We start from the raw sequence: 19778 nt of genomic DNA, 5'->3' as shown, positions 1-19778 counted from the left end.
AAAACCCTAGAAACTTGCCGTGTTCTTCACCCTAAGCTCCGCGGAAGGGCCTCAGAACCGGTCTTCACCTGCCGCATCTCGTCTGCGCAGTGGACAGGTGCGGGAAGGAAGATGAGGTAGATGTTCTGTGCAGACTCCCTCTCTCTCCTTCTTCCTAGTTGGGGGATGGGAGGGGGCAGGAAGGAGAGAGTGGTGACCTGGAGGAGTCTCAGAAGGAATCGGAAATAATCCTCTAGAAAAAAAGTGTTCTGGGGAAAATTACTTTTTTCCTGGAAAAACAGATGGAGTTGGGGTGGGGTGGGAAGGTGTTAGCCTCCAGACTGGGAGTCCTTGGAGGAGCCTGCAGCTGCTACAGGCTGTCCTTCTCCCCAGGTGGACATGGGGCTGGTGGGTCCTGTGTGGTCCTGCTCCTGAGGGAGCCAAGATGTGGCTCCTGCACTGGCCCCTGGAGGCAGAGCAGTAAGGCCCTACAGTGTCACCTCTGCCTGGGTGTTCTAGTAGTGGCAGGAACCGTGAGATGACCACTCGCCCACCAAGGGTACCAGGGCTGAAAGGGCTGAGGAGGTGGGTGGGTGCGTGCCCCCATGACAACTTGACATGATGTGGGGCAGCCAACTTCTTTTGCAGGTGCTGGTCCCATCTCACAGTGGCACCCCAGCATCTGCTCCATTTCCCCCTAGACTGTGAGCCCCAGGGAGGGGAGCTGCAGGGTCCCTCTGGCTCAGTCGGTTTGTAGGTGACAGTTACTTATTCAGTAGTGATAATGGTGGGCCTGCACAGTACTTGTGATTAAGTAAAAAGTAAGTAATTAAGTAAATTAAGTCAAAAGTTATCCTCTGGGGGAAAAAAATCAGAGTCCTCTCCCCCACTCTCACAGCATTCCAGAACCGCAGAAGAAGGAGTAATCTCTCCTATCCTTACTGCATCATTGCTGATAAATGCTTGCCGGTCCTGCTCTTGACTCATACCTCTTGCTGATGGGGACCTTGCTTATTTGCTGCGAGGCCGCTTCCAAGGTGGGTCAGCCCTGGTTTGCAGGAAGGGTTTTATGCTGAACTGAAGTGCTCCTCCCAGTGGCTCCCCACTGCCACCCACAGGACAAGTCTAAGAGCTCCGTGCATGTCAGTCCTTCCCGCACATGGCCTCGCCCTCGCTCTTGGCCTCTCCAGCCCAAACACCTGAAGTTTTTTCACAGGTTCCTTAGACAGTGCTCCCCATCTACATCACCCTACTGGTTCAGCTCCTCTGGCCACAGTGGCAGTGACCCCATACAGTGAGGCAGCCCACAGTGTCTGGGGTGTTAGAAGCATTCTATAGTTTGCTCTGGGTTGTGGTTACACAGATATAAACATATGTAAATATTCATTGGGCTGTATGTTTATGATTTGTGCCCTTTAAGTTATACTTCAATAAAATAATAAAAAGTAAAAATAAGTACATAAACAAAAGCAAAGTGAGACACCCAACCATGAATGCAATACCCAGCCCTCCTATAGTCAAAGGCCTTCCTTCCTTCCTTCCTTCTTCGGGTACAGGGCCCTTGAGCTGAGACAGCGGGTAAAGAAACAAGTGCAGCAATGAGGTAGCTTCTGTAATGGGGTGCTTCGAGAGCCTGGAGGGGGAAGTGTCTAATTTTGCCTGGGAAGGCTTCATGGAAGAGGTGGTTACTGAACTGGATCTGGAAGGATGAATATGTGAAAAGGTTTTGCTTTTTCTCTCTTTCTTCTTCTCTTTCTCTATCACCTCTGTTTTCCAGCATCATCACATTATCCACCTCCTCCAGGTATCTTTCCCAGAAAAATTCTATCCAACCCCCAAATTCCAGCAAGCCCCTGATCCACTCCTTGCCCCTACAGTCTTCACAGTGTCAGCTCTTATATTCCACCGACTTAGCTTCCTCTTCCTGCCACCCTGCCTCCCCTGCAGCCAGGTAACCGCAAGTTCTTTATTTACCTGCATCTCTAACTCTCCGGTCCCCTACCCAGGTGCCTCACAGAAGGCCTTGCACGTAGCAGGTCCTGAATAAATAGCTGGGGAACTGAATTATTTGTACAACATCTTTACAATTATTTTTGGTTTTTCGTTGACATATCTTATCTCCAAGTGATAAGAAGTTCCCCAAGGGCAGAGGCTGTCCTATATTTCCTTTGTGTGGTATATTCAAATGTCTAGCCCTAGCTGGGCTGTCTGTGGCCATTCTTTTTTTTTTTTTTTTTTAAAGATTTTATTTATTCATTTTTTTCCCCCCAAAGCCCCAGTAGATAGTTGTATGTCATAGGTTCACATCCTTCTAGTTGCTGTATGTGGGACTCGGCCTCGGGTTGGACGGAGAAGTGGTGCCTTGGGGCGTGCCTGGGATCCGAACCCGGGTCGCCAGCATCAGAGCGCGCGCACTTAACCGCTAAGCCACGGAGCCGGCCCCTGTGGCCATTCTTAAATTTGAAAGACAAAAACTTAGATAGTCCCTTAGCCACTCTGATTTCCTTTCTTGTAAATTAGAAGGGAATTATCCCTGTCCCTCACAATCTCTGGAAAGCAGTTTGAGACCCCCAAATATGGAAAGACTGAATAGATTGGCAGCAAGGATCTGTAGGAGTGAAGAGTTCTCAAGCTCTTGCCCTGAAATCTATTCATTTGCCTCAAGGGTCACCTCCTCCAGGAAGCTTTCTCTGACTTTCCCGGGGTCCCTCCTTAGGGCCCCCAATCTAAATCGTTGATAATCCTCTGTTTACTGCTGCTCTTCCAAGGCGAGGGCCAAAGGGTTTGTTCTTCCCTGAGTGCCGGGACTGACTCCTTGGTGAGAGGTGTTTGCTCTATACTGACTCGTGCTTACACCCGGAAGTTGATAAGCAATAAGTCAACTGCACATCTTGGACCGTCGATGGGTGATCTCCATCCTGCAAATACTCAAGGAGAAAGCAGACAGGGTAATATAACATGGAGTGAAATAAGAGCTAGGTACCGTCACCACGATCCTTTTACATGCATCACAGATGCCTTAGCGTATAAGCCCATCATGTATATTTTATTTTTCTTACTGTTTCTCAGTTACAGTTGAAAACCTTAAATATATATATTTTTTAAATGTACAAAGAGAAAAGCTCTGATTATCGCAGCCTAGAGGGGAGTCACTGGGACTTGGGCCTGATTTCATGCTTGGCAGGATCCTCTAACCTGACCGTGGGCCTGCCTTTCGTCCCCAGGGCCCTCTGGTCTCAGCTTCCCAGACTCTCAGGAGGCCAGGCAGGGGCAGTAGAGTGAAGTGTCCAGTTCAAGGTCATTAAGCACGTTCTGCAGTTTCTCTGGCCATTCTGGGGCATGAGGCCGCCCCTCCCGCACCTCTGGATTTTGTCCTCTCAGCCCTCACATCATTGTCTTGCTGGCCAGAATGTGCGGAGTGGATTGGTAGGCTCTGTCTGGGGTTGGCATGGGGTGGGTGGCAGACAGCTTGGTGCCAAGGATTGCACGCAGATGACCCAGCCACCCCACCCCACATGAATGCAAACGGCAGAGCATGTGTATGTGTACAAAGACCCTCCTTTACCAAACATCTGGAGGAACTCAGTTCTCAGCCTGTGCGGAGGGTGAGTGGGGTGGTCACTGCAGGTACCAAGAGGGATCGGAGGGACAGGAGCAGGTGAGAAGGCCCAGAAGCATCTTAGTTAGACGAGTGGCCACATGCATCCTGGAGGGATGTTGTGTAGTACCTGACATTTAGTTGGCACTGAATATGTGCTAGTGCTTAAAAGTGCTAGTTGAAGCCAGTCTAACTTTGATGGGAGTTGGAAGGACTCTCTGAAATTACCTAGTGCAGCCTCCCACTCAGAAACAGAATTCCATTTACAGCATCCCTGCAGGTAGCCACTCAGCCTCAGCTTCAGCATGCCCAAGCTTAGAGTCAGAGGAGTCTAGTCCAAGCTGTGAGACTTGTGAGAAACTGAGCCTCAGTTTTCTCCTCTCTAAAATGGGGAGAATAATACCTCCCTCACTGTGAGAAAATGTAGACAGAACCTGTACACCAGGTTCTCAATCAATTCTCCTCCTCCCCCTCCTCCTCCCCCTCCTCCTCCCAACCACACAAACTGCTCTCCTGGTTTTGTACACTGGAACGATGGCTAACAAAATGTGTCCTTGGGCCAGCTGCATCAGCATGTCCTGGGAACTTGTTAGAAATGCCCCAGACCTGCTGAATCAGAAACTCTGGGAGCTGGGGGGCTGGGCGGGGGGGCAGCGTGTGGCTCAGTAATCTGTTGTAAGAAGCCCTCCAGGGGATTCAGATGCAGCTACGGGTTGAGAATCACTGTTCTAGAGCCACAAAGGAAAAGCATAACTCCCCTTCTACAGAGAGCCATTCACTCTTTGAAGACATCCTTCATGTTCTTCCTAAGTTTTATTGTTCCCAACAACATCCCCTCCACTTCCTTCAGCCCTTCCTCCTTCACGATGCATTCCAGACCTTGCCATCCTGTCAGGTTCTGATTGTCTGTGACCCTCTTAAAAAGGGGAGCTCCCAGCTCTACCCCAGGGCTCCCGAGTGGTCTGAGCAGCACACAGTGTAATGGGTTTGCTGCCTCCTCTTTTCTACAAAACTTGACAGATATTTACTGAGTGCCTGCTCTGTGCCAAGCATATGACATACAACTCTAAAATTTTTAAACTTTTTTGTTGAGGTTAAACTTACATACATTAAAGTAAACAAGTGTTAAGTGAACAAATTTAATTTTTACATGTGTACACACCCAGATGACCACCACTCAAATCAAGATATAGAACATTTCCAGCACCCACCCCAGAAACAGAAGTGTGCTTGCTCAGTATTATGTCTATGAGAGCAGTAGTTCATTATTTTTCATTGTTCGTTAGTATTCTGTTATATGCATACACTACAATTTATTTACCCCATCTACCATTGACAGACATTCGGGTTGGTTCCAGTTTGGAGCTGTTATAAATAAAGCTGCTGTGAACATTCAGGTACTTGTCTTTCGGTGGACGTGAGCTCTCATTCTATTCAGTATATGCCCAGAAGTGAAGATGCTAGGTCAGAGATGGATTTAGCTTTAGTAGATGCTGTCAGTCATCTAAAGTGACTGTGCCAGCCTACACTCCTACTAGAGTTCCAGTTGCTCCACATTTGAGTCAATACTTGGCATTGCTGCTCATGTTAATTTTAATCATCTTGTTGAGAGTACACTGTTGCAATACACTTAATTTGCATTTCCCTCGTAACAAATACTGTTCAGTATCTTATCATATGGTTATTGGCCACTTGCATATCCTCTTTTGTGAAATGCCCCCCAAGTCTTCTGCCTACTCTTAAAATTGGGTTGTCTGTCTTTTTAAAATTTATTTAGGAGTTCTTGATATATTCTGGATATGAGTCCTTTCTCAGTTACGTGTGTTGTAAATATCTTCTTCTTGTCCGTACCTACATTATGTTTAATCTTCATGATGATGCTGTGAGGTAGGCATTATTATCTCTATTTTATGGATAAGGAAACTGAGGCTCAGGAAGGCAGAGTAACTTGCCCAAAGTTACACAGCTAGTAAGTGTCAAAGCTGAATTTTCAGCCCAGGTCCCCTGACTCCAAAGTCTGGATCCTTCCCATGAGACCATCTGTCTGTCACATTCAACCCCTACTTGCACACATAAGACTTGTGCATAAGCTTGTAGCTGTTAGCATTTCCCCCTGGGAACTGCTTTTGAAGCAGATCTTCCTGTCCTGTCCATGCATCGTTGGTTTATTGAATCCAAGGATAGCACTTGGTGCACATGGAACAATGGGAAGAATCTGGACTGGGGAGCGGGACAGGCCTGGACTGGGTTCTGGCCCCATACTTGGCTGTGTCATCTCAAGGCTTGACAATATAAGCCTAATTGTCTTCAATTGTAAAACGTCAAGTTCTTCCCGTGTTGCGGAGGGTGAAATGAGAGCACACGAAGAGCCCCTGGGAGACACTGGTGCTGCTCACGCTTCTTAGTCGCCTTCCCCTACTCTCGGGTCTCATTTAATTTTGGTTTGGGCTCCTCTTCCCTGCCTTCCCTTCACTTCAGGCCCCAATTCAGCCATGCAGCAGAAGGAGTGTTCCTCCAGCTGTTCCAGATTAAGCATGGCACCTCACGTTCATAGCGTGTGATTGCTAATACCCATCCAGATCATTGAGAAAAATACTGAACACAGTGCACCATTCTCCACCCTCCTTTGTCCTGAGTAACCTTTCCTCAGGGCTCAGATGAGCTCTTCATTCTGCTGAGAGCTCCCCACCCACTCAGGGCTGCCCCAGATGCCTGCCTTGTATCCCCTGCGTCTCCTCACTTACCACCCTTCCTTGTGGTCACCAGTGGGGGTGTGCAGAAGGTGGATCAACTGTCAGCTCCCTGAGGATGAAAGTTGGGTCTCACGTGAATCCTTATATCCCAGGGGCATGGCCCAGCACCTGGCTGGCACGTAGCAGGCATTCAGAAAATGTCAGCTCCACAAATATATGTTTAATTACTATTGCTACTGAGCAATGATCTTGCTCTGCTCACCACAATCTGAGCCAATTAATCACAACAAGTTAGGGATCAAGAGAGGAAGTTTTAATTTGATTAGCCACCATAACCATGGAAGGTGTTTTTTTGAGACATTAGTCTGCCATCTTCCTGGTTATGCCGGCTAATCGAATTAAAACTTCCTCTCTTGATCCCTAACTCGTTGTGATTAATTGCCTCAGATAGTGGTGAGCAGAGCGAGACCATTGCTCAGTAACAAATTCTGGTGACCCAGATGGGACTCTAGCCTCTGGCCACGGCTAGTCGACTTGGAGGAAGCTGTTTTGGGATTTTCCCTGCAGCTGCCAAGTGGCTTTTTCTTTTTCTTTTTCTCTTCTGCCTGCGGAATTCCCCTGGTGGCTTCCTCACTTACTGACTGCCTCTAATGCTTCAGTGATCGGGAAACGAAGGACTGGATCATAAGCTGACGAGCTTGTGTCTGCAGCTAGGTGAGTCGTCCAGCGTGCACCTCCCAGGTACTATACTCCTTTTTCCTGGTCTGGGGGCCTTGGTCAGGCCAAGGTCCATCTGATTTAGGTGCCGTTGTTTAGGGATAAAGGAAAATGCAGACTGCCTAGTATATTATCTGGAGGACTAGTCCCTGGTTTTTCTGTGGTGTGCACGCCTGTGTGTTCTGTTCTCCTGAGTGTGTGTGTTGCCCCACTAGTCTGTGTGCCAGTTTTTCTCTGTCAGAATCCCACAGCATACTTCCAGTGCTGGTTACTTCATCTGTGGGGATGTGAAGTTTGCAATCTTTTCTGACAAGTGTCAAGCCAGAATTGTAGGCCTCAGTGTGGGTACTGCTGTTTGTGTGTTAACCCTTGGGAGAAAGCCATGAAAGCCCAGCCTGACCATCCTTTCCCCCTCTTTGTCTGTCTCGTCTGGCATCTTCTTTGCTGTCATTGTGTGAAAGTTAGGTTTGGGCTTAAAGTAAGCTGGATTTGGACTTCCTGCAAAATAGAAACTTTCTGCCAGTCACCTGACCTCCTACTCTGGCGTTGGGAAATTAGATCTTTACCCTGCCTTAAACCATTACCTCTTGTCTCTTTGGCTTGTTTAGCACTGGTGTGAGAATTGTGTGCTCGGGCAGAGTAGGATTTTTTTTTTTGCGAGGAAGATCGGCCCTGAGCTAACATCTGCCAATCCTCCTCTTTTTGCTGAGGAAGACTGGCCCTGGGCTAACATCTGTGCCCATCTTCCTCCACTTTATATGGGATGCTGCCACAACATGGCTTGCCAAGCAGTGCGGCAGTGCGCGCCCAGGATCTGAACCGGCGAACCCCAGGCCGCCACAGTGGAGCACGCGCACTTAAGCACTTGCGCCACCGGGCCGGCCCCTAGAGTAGGATTTAGAAAAGTCCTATAGTTATTTGGAAGCCTGGAGTCAGGCCTTGCACCCTTCTCCGGGTCAATTAATTGTCAGACACAAACTTTATCACCATGGGCGCCCCTCTGTCCGTTCCAAAAAACAAAGCCCACTAGGGTACATGCTGGCCAAGTGGGCTGACTTCAGTTATAAGGCCATGACAAAGAAAAGGATGATCTTTTACTATAATGTAGCCTGGCCCCAGTATACACTGGGCTCAGGAGAAAAGTGACCCCTAAAGGGGTCACTCAATTGTAATACCATCTTGCAGCTATAATTGTTCTGCAAGAAGGAAGGAAAGAAAGACAAAATCCCTTATGTTTAAGCCTTTATGCTGCTATATCTAGATCAGGGAAAGGAGGACAATGGACCGAGGAGTCCTCCTGGCTCCTCCTCCTCCTCCTCCCCCTTTTTCCCAGGCCTACAGCTTACCCAGGGGAAAATGCCTGAGGGATTGCCAGGTCCAAGAGAGGGACTCTCTCCTTCTCGAGCCCGGCAAGGGACACAGTTCAGTCAGGGGGCCCTTCCCGGAGCGGGGCAATTTCCACTGAGACGATATCGCATAGGCATAAATGGTCAAGGGCAGCTGGCTGGCTTCATTTGGATGCACTCTCCTTTCTCTACCTTGGTTCTTTTTATTTATTTATTTATTTTTATAATTTTATTTATTTATTTATTTTTCCCCCAAAGCCCCAGTAGATAGTTGTATGTCATAGCTGCACATCCTTCTAGTTGCTGTATGTGAGACACGGCCTCAGCATGGCCGGAGAAGCAGTGTGTCGGTGTGCGCCCGGGATCCGAACCCGGGCCACCAGTAGGAGAGCGCGCACTTAACCGCTAAGCCACGGGGCCGGCCCTACTTTGGTTCTTTTTAATTGGAAAAATTTTATATGCCTGAATGCCCTATTCCCCTCCTGGGATGAGACCTTCTACGTAAACTGAATACTCAGGTGACTTTTGCTCCAGGCCAGCTAGAGGTGCAGGTGCTGCCGGAACAATCATCCTCACGGTTCCCGATGGCCCTGCTGGGTGTTCAGACACCAACACTGGACCTGCTGCCGCCGGAGATCTTCAAGGAGGTAAGACCGGATGTGTGGGCAGATAGGAAGCCTGGGAAAACAAAAATGTCCAGCCAATACATATACCTTTGAAAACCCAAAAGATAAAGCCTAGCTGGAAACAATGTCTGCTAAAACAGGAGGCTCAGAAAGCCATTCAGCCAGTACTGCAAAAGTTCCTGGCAACAGGATTAATCATACCTGGCCAGTTGTCTTATAATACTCCTATTCTCCCGGTCAAAAAAAACCCAATTCAGAGGAACATCGGTTTGTTCAGGACCTTCGTGCCATAAGTGAGGTGGTTCAGGACCTGCACCCTGTGGTGCCCAGCCCTTACACCTTGCTAACCAACATTCCGGGTGAATATGGCTAGTTTTCAGTTTTAGACTTAAAGGATACGTTCTTCTGCATATCACTCATGGAAGAATCGCAACAACTCTTCGCCTTTGAGTGGCATGGCCCAGATACTCAGGCCACCCAACAATATTGTTGGATAGTGCTCCCCCAGGGCTTCAAAAACTCCCCTATGCTATTTGGGGAGGCCCTAGCTAAAGACTTGAGCCACTTAGAGTCACAAGAAGGATTGCTGTTGCAGTACTTGCATGACTTGCTGATAGCGAGCCCCACTTATGAGCAGCGTCTGGCCAACACAATACAGACCTTAAATCATTTGGCTGAATGTGGGTTGAAGATCTCGCAAAAGAAAGCACAGATCTGCAAACAAAAAGTTACATACTTACGGGGCTGGCCCTATGGCGTAGCGGTTAAGTTCGCGTGCTCCACTTGGGCGGCCCAGGGTTCACACGTTCGGATCCTGGGCGTGAACCTACGAACGGCTTATCAAGCCATGCTGTGGCAGCGTCCCACATGTAAAATAGAGGAAGATGAGCACAGATGTTAGCTCAGGGCCCATCTTCCTCAGCAAAAAGAGGAAGATTGGCAACGGATGTTAGCTCAGGGCTAATCTTCCTCACCAAAAAAAAAAAAAAAAAAGTTACATGCTTAGGATTTACCTTATCAAAAGGTCAAAAGAAACTGCTGCCAGACCGGAAAAAAAGCTATAGTATGCCTAAGCCCTCCCACCACTCGGCAACATCCTACAAGGATTCTTGGGTGTGGCTGGTTTCTGTGGGATCTGGATTCCTAACTATGGTCTCATAGTAAAACCCCTCTATGAGGCTCTAGAGGGGCTAGGCCGGGAGCCACTAGAATGGACAAAGGAGTGTCAGGTGGCCTTTGATAGCATCAAGACAAAGTTAATTTCAGGCCCAGCCTTGGGACTGTCTAACTTGGACAAGCCCTTCAGCCTACATGTACATGAAAGGCAGGGAATAAGCTTGGGGGTTTTAACTCAAAACTGGGCATGACCCCTCAATGAATGGCTTATCTTTCCAAGCAATTGGATCAGACTTTCAAGGGCTGGCCTTCCCCCCCACCCTCCCACAGGGCTGCTACCTGTGACATCCTGCAGGAAGCTGAAAAGTTCACCCAGGGCCAAGCCACCACAGCATATGTGCCACATCAAGTATTCACATTATTGAAACAAATAAAGGGGGTACCAGCTCACTTCAGGATGGATGGACAAATACCAGGCCATCCTTCTGGACAATCCAAATGTACAGATGCAAATATTGTCCTCCCTAAACCCAGCCACCTTGCTCCCTAATAAGACATCAGAAGCCTTAAAACATGACTACTTACAAGTTATGGAGATGGTGTATTCTAGCCGACCTAATTGGTTGAACTGTCTGATGGAAGAACCGGACTTAAAGCTCTTCGCAGATGACAGCAGCTTCGTGGATCAGGGTAAGAGATGCACGGGATACACGGTCATAACTTGATGAGAGACTTTAGAGACTAAGCCCTACCCCCAGGGACATGGGCTCAAAAGGCGAAAATCATCACCCTCACTTGGGCTCTACATCTAGCTCGAGGGAAGAGAGTAAATATATACACAGATTCCTGTTATGCCTTTGCTATAGTTCATGCTCATGGGAGAATCTGGAAAGAAAGGGGACTCTTAACAGCAGGAAAAAAGGAAATCAGACATGGCCCTAAAATTCTAAAACTGCTTGGTGCTATTAATGAGCCTGCCCAGGTAGCTATCATGCATTGTCCTGGACACCAGAGGGCGAATCTAATGGGTCCAGAACTACGTCATAGGGCCCCACTTACAAAAGACTGTACAACAGGTGACTAAAAATTACATAATCTGTGCAAAAAAAACCCCAAATGCTTCCAATCCCCCACATCTGGGCACCCAACATAAAGGAAGTTGGCCTACTAAAGACTGGCAAATAGACTTTACCCAGATGCCCTGGGTAACCTGGAATTTCAGGTTTTTGTTAGTGTTTGTGGACACCTTCACTGGTTGGGTAAGAGCCTTTCTCACTCGGACAGAGAAAGCATCAAAAGTCACTTCCGTGTTGCTAAAAATAGCATCCCTAGGTTTGGTCTGCCTAATACCTTACAGAATGGTAATGGACCAACTTTTGTCTCCCAGATGACCAAACAAGTGTCCAAAAGCCTAGACATCCGATGGATACTACACTCAGCTTAGAAACCTCAATCAACTGGAAAGATGGAAAAAATGAATCACAGCTTAAAGAAAACCATTGTCAAAACCTGCCAGCAAACACAACTAACTTGGGATAAGGCACTACCCCTTGCCCTGCTACCGGTTAGAGTAGCTCCCCAAAGCAGACTTAAGTTGAGTCCTTTCAAAATTCTATATGGGAGAGCCTTTCAGGCATCTTCCCCTGGGACTGAATCTCTGGACATTTAAAAAAAATGTTATGATGGCTAATTATGTTAAATCAATAAGCTCTGTATTAACTTCTGTCCATGAGTTTGTTTCTCATAGGTCTGCAGATCCATCTGACATCCCTCTTCACGCCTTCCAACCTGGCAATCATGTTTCGCTGAAAACCTGGAAAGACCAGGGACCCAAAAACCAGTTGTCACCCAAATGGACGGGCCCTTTTGAGACCCTTCTTACCACACTCATCCATAAAACTTGCAGGCGTGAAACCCTGGATGCATCACTCCTGGCTACATCAGATCAAGGCAGCCCCAAAGTCACAGTAAAGTATCTCACCTGTATTGAGGGAAAAGTGGGTAGTGGAACCACTTGGAGAGCGAAAATATGTCTTTAGAAGAAAACTTTAACCTCTTCTATCTAACCCTGCTTCTTTTTTTATTTTTTCCTCCCCAAAGCCCTGGTACATAGTTGTGTATCAGAGTTGTAGAGTTGTAGCTCTTCTATGTGGGATGCCACCTCAGCATGGCTTGATGAGCGGTGAGTAGGTCCACACCCAAGATCCAAACTGGCGAACCCCGGGCTGCCAAAGCTGAACACACGAACTTAACCACTACGCCACTGGGCCAGCCCCCTTAACCCTCGTCTAGTTCAAAAGGAAAGTAACTCTTTTCCCTGCTATGGTATCCCCACGATGTCCTGATTCAGCAGGAAGTAGCTAGAGAAAGTATGACGCCCTCTCTCCCCCTTGACCATAAGATTATGGGTTACTACTGATAGGGGGGAAAACTGTAAGTGAGCATAAGTGAGGCCATCTTGTTACACTAAATGGCCCAGCCCCTCCTCTATGTGACTACTCGCTGCTCTGCACGTACTCTAAAAAACTCACATGCTCTCCTGATTTATGGCCTCCGCTTACGTATGTACTCCCCAATAGCTTCATAAATTAAAAACTTTGTTCTATGAGTTTCTCTCCAGGAACAGGCTGACCACAGGTGGGAAGCACACCTACAAGGTATCCATCACAGCTGAGAGAAGAATGGAACAATGTGAGGTCTGGAGCCCGTCATGCCTGTAGACCAACATCCCTGGACCCCCTCCTCACTGCCCATTTTCCCTATAGAACTGCCTCAAGATTCTGTAATCTTTGAAGGTGGGTTTTTTTGAGACATTAGTCACCCATCTTCTGCTTTGCTGGCTAATCTAATCTAATTAAACTTGTTTCTTGATCCCTAACTTGTTGTGATTAATTGGCTCAGATCAAGGCGAGCAGAGGGAGCCCATTGCTCAGTAACACTATAACCTTGAACTTATGAAAAACTCTGAGGCTACAAATAATATTCATAGAGGGTTTCATGAGAGATGTATAATTCATCTATTTAATCAGTAGTTCTCAGACTTGACTATATATTAGAATCACCTGGAAGCTCAAAACAGTCAGACTCTCTGGTTGGTGGAGTCCTGCATTGGTATTTTGCGAAAGGTCCCCAGTGCATTCTAATGTGCAGCCAGGGTTGGAAGCCACCGCTCCAGAGAGTCTACATTTTACCACCAGAGAATTGCTTGCGTATCCTGCACCATTTAGGCCCCTCATTCAAGTGCCTGTATTGGATTACGCTTGACCTTTATGCCCAGCCTGAGGGACCCTGGGATGTGTTACTGGAGTTGTGGTGGGGATGTTGTGGCCAATGGGCCCTAGATGAAGATGCACCAGAGAGATTCCTATTGGGCATCTGCACCAGGAGAAGCTGTGATTCTCCCAAGCAACTAGTTCTTGTGTATCTTTTTTTTTTTTTTTTTAAAGCCAGCAATCCACGAGAGGTTTGCCCTCTTTTTTTTTTTAATTTAATTTAATTTATTTATTTTTTTTCCCCCAAAGCCCCAGTAGATAGTTGTATGTCATAGTTGCACATCCTTCTAGTTGCTGTATGTGGGACGCGGCCTCAGCATGGCTGGAGAAGCAGTGCATCGGTGCGCGCCCGGGATCCGAACCTGGGCCACCAGTAGCGGAGTGCGTGCACTTAACCACTAAGCCACGGGGCCGGCCCCGTGTGTATCTTAAGGATGCTGGGAATCACTATTTTCCAAGCTTGTAGTAGCTGCTAGACAGCCACAGTCATGGTCATGGCCCAGCTTTATCACCTCTATAGAATTGTATGGTGTGTGTGGTGTCCTCAGCTGGTTCCTCTTCATTTTCTGTCCTTTTCTCTTCACCTTCCTTTCCTCATTTTTTTTCCATAATAATGCTTTTTTATTGAGACATAATTCACACACCATAAAACTCACTCTTTCAAAGTGTACAATTCAGTGGTTTTTAGTATATTCTCAAGATTGTGTGACCATTACCACTACCTACCTCCAGAACATTTTCATCACCCCAAAAAGAAACTCTATACCCATTAGTGGTCACTCCCCTTCTCTCTCCCCTTGGCTGTTGGCAACCACTGGTCTACTTTCTGTCTCTATGGATTTGCCTATTCTGGATATTTCATATAAATGGAATCATACGATATGTGGCCTTTTGTGTCTGGCTTCTTTCACTTAGCATAATGTTTTCAGGATTCACTCATGTTGTAGCATGTATCAGTACTTTATTCCTTTTTATGGCTGAGTAATATTCCATTGTGTGGATATACCACATTTTGTTTTTCCATTCATCAGCTGATGGACATTTGCGTTTCCACTTTTTGGCTGTCATGAATACTGCTGCTGTGAACATTCATGGACAAGATTTTATGTGAACATGTTTCAGTTCCCTTGGGTATACACCAAAAGTAGATTTGCCGGGTCGTATAGTAACTCTATGTTCAACTTTTTGAGAAGCTTTTCTCATTAAAAAAAAAAAATCTTTTTATCTTGTATTGTATATATCTCTGTAAGCTGCTACAAATCCTTCTTTTTGGAACGAGGCAGAGTAGAAATAAATAAATAAATCACAAAGCACTCCCAAGCCATCTGTTTAATAATCTGTGCTAGAATTTTGCCAGGATTCTATACTGAGCCATGTGGTCTATAGTTTCCAGAAATACCTTCTGTCTCTGTGAAAACCAGAACATTGTCTCATCTCCAATGTCCTCATCATTTATCGGGGTCATTTTTCAGTCCTACATGCAAGGTATTTCATGACTCTGGTGTGTAACTCATCTGAATCTGCAGAACTCCTCTGCAGCCACATAAGCTCTCACCATCCACCTTCTATTTTATCTGGTGATGTACTTAGAATTTTTGTACCCAAGTAATTCATGCACATGGTTAAAAATAAAGTAGAACAGAAGAGCCCTCAGCAAACAGTTCCACCTCATCCCTTCCTCCTCTAGTCCTGCTCCCTAAGGGCACCTGCTTCTCACTCATTTAGCTCTTTATTCTGGGAGTGACTTCCATATCTCTAAATAATAGGCTTATGCTGCTGTTTCTGGATTTCTCCATTTTAAACAGCCTCTATTGATTCATAACTATGCAAGATGAGGATTTAGTTCACATATATCATCCAAACAACCCTCCCTCCACCCTACTCCCAACATGGTTATATAGCTGTTTGCATTTAGTTCCTCTAAATAAAATAAAAATAAATCTGTTGATTACCTTTGTTGCTTTGAGTAACATATTTATATCTTTATTTCTCATCCCACTGAGATTGAGAGTGGTTTTGACTCACTGCTTTGTAGGATAAGGATCCTTTCCCTTCCGGCTCCCCTTCCCCACCTCTCTCTTCTGAACATTTACTTTAAATGCTCAATGTTGATAATGTTTATATTCTAATTTTCTAACCATAATTAAGTCTTCATGCTTTGCCTATAGGTTGGTTCTAAAAGTTTAAATCCAATCGATAATGTTTACATTTGTGACCATGTAAATGTTGTTTATTGCACAGCCAGCAATGTCCTATAATTACATTTCTTTTCTTTTATTTGTTTTAGTTTTTCATAGAGTTTCAGATTGCCTCTCTCCTTCTCCTTCTCCTTTCTCTTCTTCTCTTTACTTTGCCGTTATCATTTCTTCAACTTTGTTTCCAACTTTTCAGCACGTTGCGTATTTGATTTGTGAGGCCTCTTTTCCCAGGGACCTCTCACCTGGGGCTCTGGGGCTCTCTCCCTTGCGTACTCCTTTGGGCCAGTTGCTTTTCTGTCGCAAAGCTCTCAGCCTGGCGCTTCTTCCTTTCACTGATGCGGGGGGCTGGCCTCCCCTCCCTCCCTCCTCCTCTTCCTCCCTCCCTCCCTCCTCCCCTTCCTCCCTCCCTCCCTTTCTCCCTTCCTTCCTTCCTCCCTCCCTCTCTCTCTTTTTCTTCTTTGTTTACATTATCATTTTGCTGCACCGCATCTTCAAGTAATTTCTTAAGGAGCATGTGGTACATAGATTTTCTGAGTCCCTCATTTCTGAGTGTCCTAGCTCCACTCTCACACTTGAATGGTAATTTGGACTGACTTCTTGGTTAAAAATTGCTTTTTACACAGCATGTGGAAGGCATTGTTCTAGCCTTTGCTAAATGAGAATCTGAGAAGAATCAGCCAGTCTGATTCTTATATTTTTAGAGGTAAATTGTTTTCCCCTCTAGGGGAATTTTTAGGATTTTGTCTTTATCTTTGCTATTCCAAAATTTCAGCACGATGGTGCTTATATCTGGTCTCTTATTCACTCGTGTGTTGGGTTCTTGGCGTCCCCTTCACATGTGAAAATTCTGTCCCTCACCTTTGGGGAGTTATTTCCTTTTCTTATTTGGTAATTTATTCCCTTTCATTTTCTCTGTACTTTTTTCTGGATGTACTCTTATCCAGATAGCAGGCTCATTCTCTTACCTTCCAGCATTTTCTATTGAAATGTTTATTTCCCTCACCCTGTCTTTAATTTCCTGTAGCTCACAGTTGTTTCCTGGTTGCTCCTTTGCACAGCATCCTGTTCTTGTTTAGGGTTGCAACACCTTCTCAAATCTCCCTGAGGATACTTACTAGTTATTGAAAGTTTCCTTTTGTCTTCTGTTTCCTAACTTTTTTTCTTTCTTATGAAGCATCCTCCCCTCCCCCATTTATTTATCTCTATCTCTTTTTTATGCTAAAGGCTTTCTTCAAATGTCTGGTGATCTTTGTCTTTTCATATTTAAGAGTGAGGCCCAGCTGGTCAGATGGCAGATTTCATTTCATTTAGGCAGGTAGCCTGCAGCAGGGGGGACTCCAAGTAATAGAAGTGGAAGCCCCTTCTTTGGGGTCATTGAGCCCTCCGACTGCGGGTGAATCCTTGGCTGCCCTATGTGTTGCTTGGGAATTGACTGTTTCGTGTATATATATACAGTTGGCCAATCCCATGTCTCCTGCCTCGTCTACACTGTCCAGCCCGATGGCCTCCCGGAGGCCTGAGCCTGCTGTGGTTCTGGGGTAATGTGCAGCCTTCTTAGCTGTCTCCCTCTCGGGGTCCACTGTCCTCCACCCACTTCATCAGTGACAGCTCTGTTCTCCATTTCCCAGCTCCTATATTTTTGCTGAAACTGTTTATCTGCCGTGGCCTCCCTCCCGTTCTCTTCATCATTAGGAGAATGTACTTTTTCTTATTGCTTTATTTCCATTTTTGTGGGGTCACAGAAGGAGAAATGACAAACACATATGGCCCAGATTCTGTCTTTAAGGGAAAATCTTCAATTCCCTCAATGTGTCTTTTTTGCCTTTTTCAGAATGAAGGTGGTTCTCCTTGATATAGGAGAATGAATCAAATTAAGAGTTTCATCATCATGATAAGAATCTCTACACTCTGGGAAAGGAGGCTCCTGAAATCCGGGGGTCTCCTTCCTTCTCTGGGTGCTCTTGTCTCGCCTGTCTCTTCACTTCAGAGGCAACGTCCTCACCCACCAGTCACCCTGTCAGAAACCTTTGCATCCTCACATCCGAATACCAGTCTCTGTCCTGTCAGTTCTAAGTCCAGCACGTTTCTGGAATTCACAGCTCCCATTCCAGCCACTGCCTTTGTCCAGTGCTTCTGACCCGCAGGTGGGGTCCAAGCGGGTTTCTCCTGCACCATTGCAGCAGCCTCCTAACTGGTCCCTGCCTGCCCGCCTCTGATCCAGCCTCCTTATACTCAGTTCAGACCTGATTTCATCCCTCATGCACATCAAAAGAGGGACATTTAAAGCAATTAGTATCACCTCTACAAAGGGCTGTTTGGCAATATCCATGAGAATTATAACTGCACCTACCTCCTGACCTGCAGTTGAGCTTCTGGGAAGTTATCCTGCATATAGAGTTGTACTTGTGCAAAATGACGTATGTACAAAGTTCTTTATTGCAGCGCTTTTATAAAAGCAAAAGATTGTAGACAATCCCAATGACTATTAGTGGAGACTTGCTACATTAATTAGAATACATCCACATGGTGGAATATGGTGTAGCCATACAAATGAGAAAACTCTTTTTATATTGATAGGAAGTAGTATCTAAGCTATATTAAGTAAAAACTTAAGGATGCACAATAAGTGGCTAACACTTGTGTAAAGGGGGAGAAAATAATACATGTTTATCTTCTTGTCTGTGCGTAAAAATCCCTGGAAGTTTCCAACAACATTCACTGAGTCCAAGGAGGAGAACCAGATGGTGGGGGACAGGGTGAAAGGGCCGTTTTCACTACATACACTCTTGTACCTTGTGAATTATGGAGCACAGGAATGTGTTATCTATTAAAAATAGATAAAATTTAAAACTCCCCTTTGTATCATCTCAATTTAGTCTTTTGAAAAAGCATATATGTTATCCTAATTATTATAACTTGTATGTTAATCTGTATGTACTCTGAATTCATAATCTTTTAATGTGAAGTATGCATTTTGCTGTATTAATATGCCTACATATTACATATTGTATCTACCATACCTATACTCTTTCCAAAGGTCTCTTCATAAAAAAGAATCCAAAAGAAAACATCAAAATGTTAACAGTGGTTATTTCTGGGTAGTTGGCATATGAGGACTTGAATTTTCTTCTTTACCCTTTTTCTGTTTCTCCCCCAGATTTTTATGATAAAGATATATTGCTTCTAATAATCAGAAAAAAACCACGTATGCTCCCTGCACCCCGCTGCCCACAGGATGAAGCTCACTCCCTTCAATGTGCCTGTCGAGGCCCCTGCCTGCATTTCTACCCTCTTTTATCATCCACCTCCACTGGATGTTCGTGACCCCTGAACAAGGCCCCTGGGCTCTTCTCCTGTCCTGCAGAAGTGTGACCTAGCATGGCCGGCTGGAATATCCGCCCCCCCCCCCACCAATAGAATCAGTGGCGCCCTCCTTTGTGCCCAGGTAACCCACTGTCTCCATCTGGATTGGATTCCTCGTGCGTGTGGCCCTTGTGGTATAAGTCACTGTGCTTCCAGATGTAGCCTAGGCCCTGCCTCATGATGAGGGCCGAGGAAAGTGTGGGCTGAGCGCTTCCCCGTTGCTTCCTCCACCTTCTGGAGGTGGACCTGGTTAAGAGTTACTGCTGGCTGCAGCGCTCACTTCGCTTGGGCGTCTCTTCTCTGTTTGTCAGTTTCTGAGGTGTGATCTTGATGTTCTGCCTGACGTGGCTGCAGTCCTATTCCCCTCCTGGTGGGGCCCTCTACCTAGCAGCATTCTTCAGACAGTGCTGCATCTTCCAAATCCACGAGGGGGACCGGCTCAAGTTCCAGAGGTCCACTTTGCGGGGAAGGGATCTCCCCAGGGTGGCTGGTCTGCTTGAGGGAGGGGGGAGGAGATGATGTCCTTTTCTCATGTCTGCAGGACACGAGGTGACATTTGCCCCAGAGACTTCCAATACCCCCCAGAAGCCTTCAGAGCCTTCCTGTCTGCCCCTATCCAGAGAGAAATTGGCCAGAAGAGGAGGAGACAAGAGCAGAAGGAGTTACTAGGCAGGCCCCACCTTCCATATCCTTTCCTGGAGGATGTAAGTCTGTCCCTTGCCTTTTTGCAGACTCGCAGACTCGTGCAGAAGAACGGAGCCGACAGAGAATCCCACTCCTTCCCCATTTCTCAGAATTCAGAGACCCAGTGACTCACAAACTGCTCCCCCCGTCTCTCATCAAGCCCTGCCCCAGTTCCCACGGAAGCTG

This window comes from Ceratotherium simum, chromosome 2 (assembly GCF_057802395.1).
Source record: "Ceratotherium simum simum isolate JZ-2026a chromosome 2, ASM5780239v1, whole genome shotgun sequence".
Taxonomy (NCBI): Eukaryota; Metazoa; Chordata; class Mammalia; order Perissodactyla; family Rhinocerotidae; genus Ceratotherium; species Ceratotherium simum.
The sequence above is the reverse complement of the archived record's forward strand: the minus strand, read 5'-3'. Positions refer to the sequence as shown.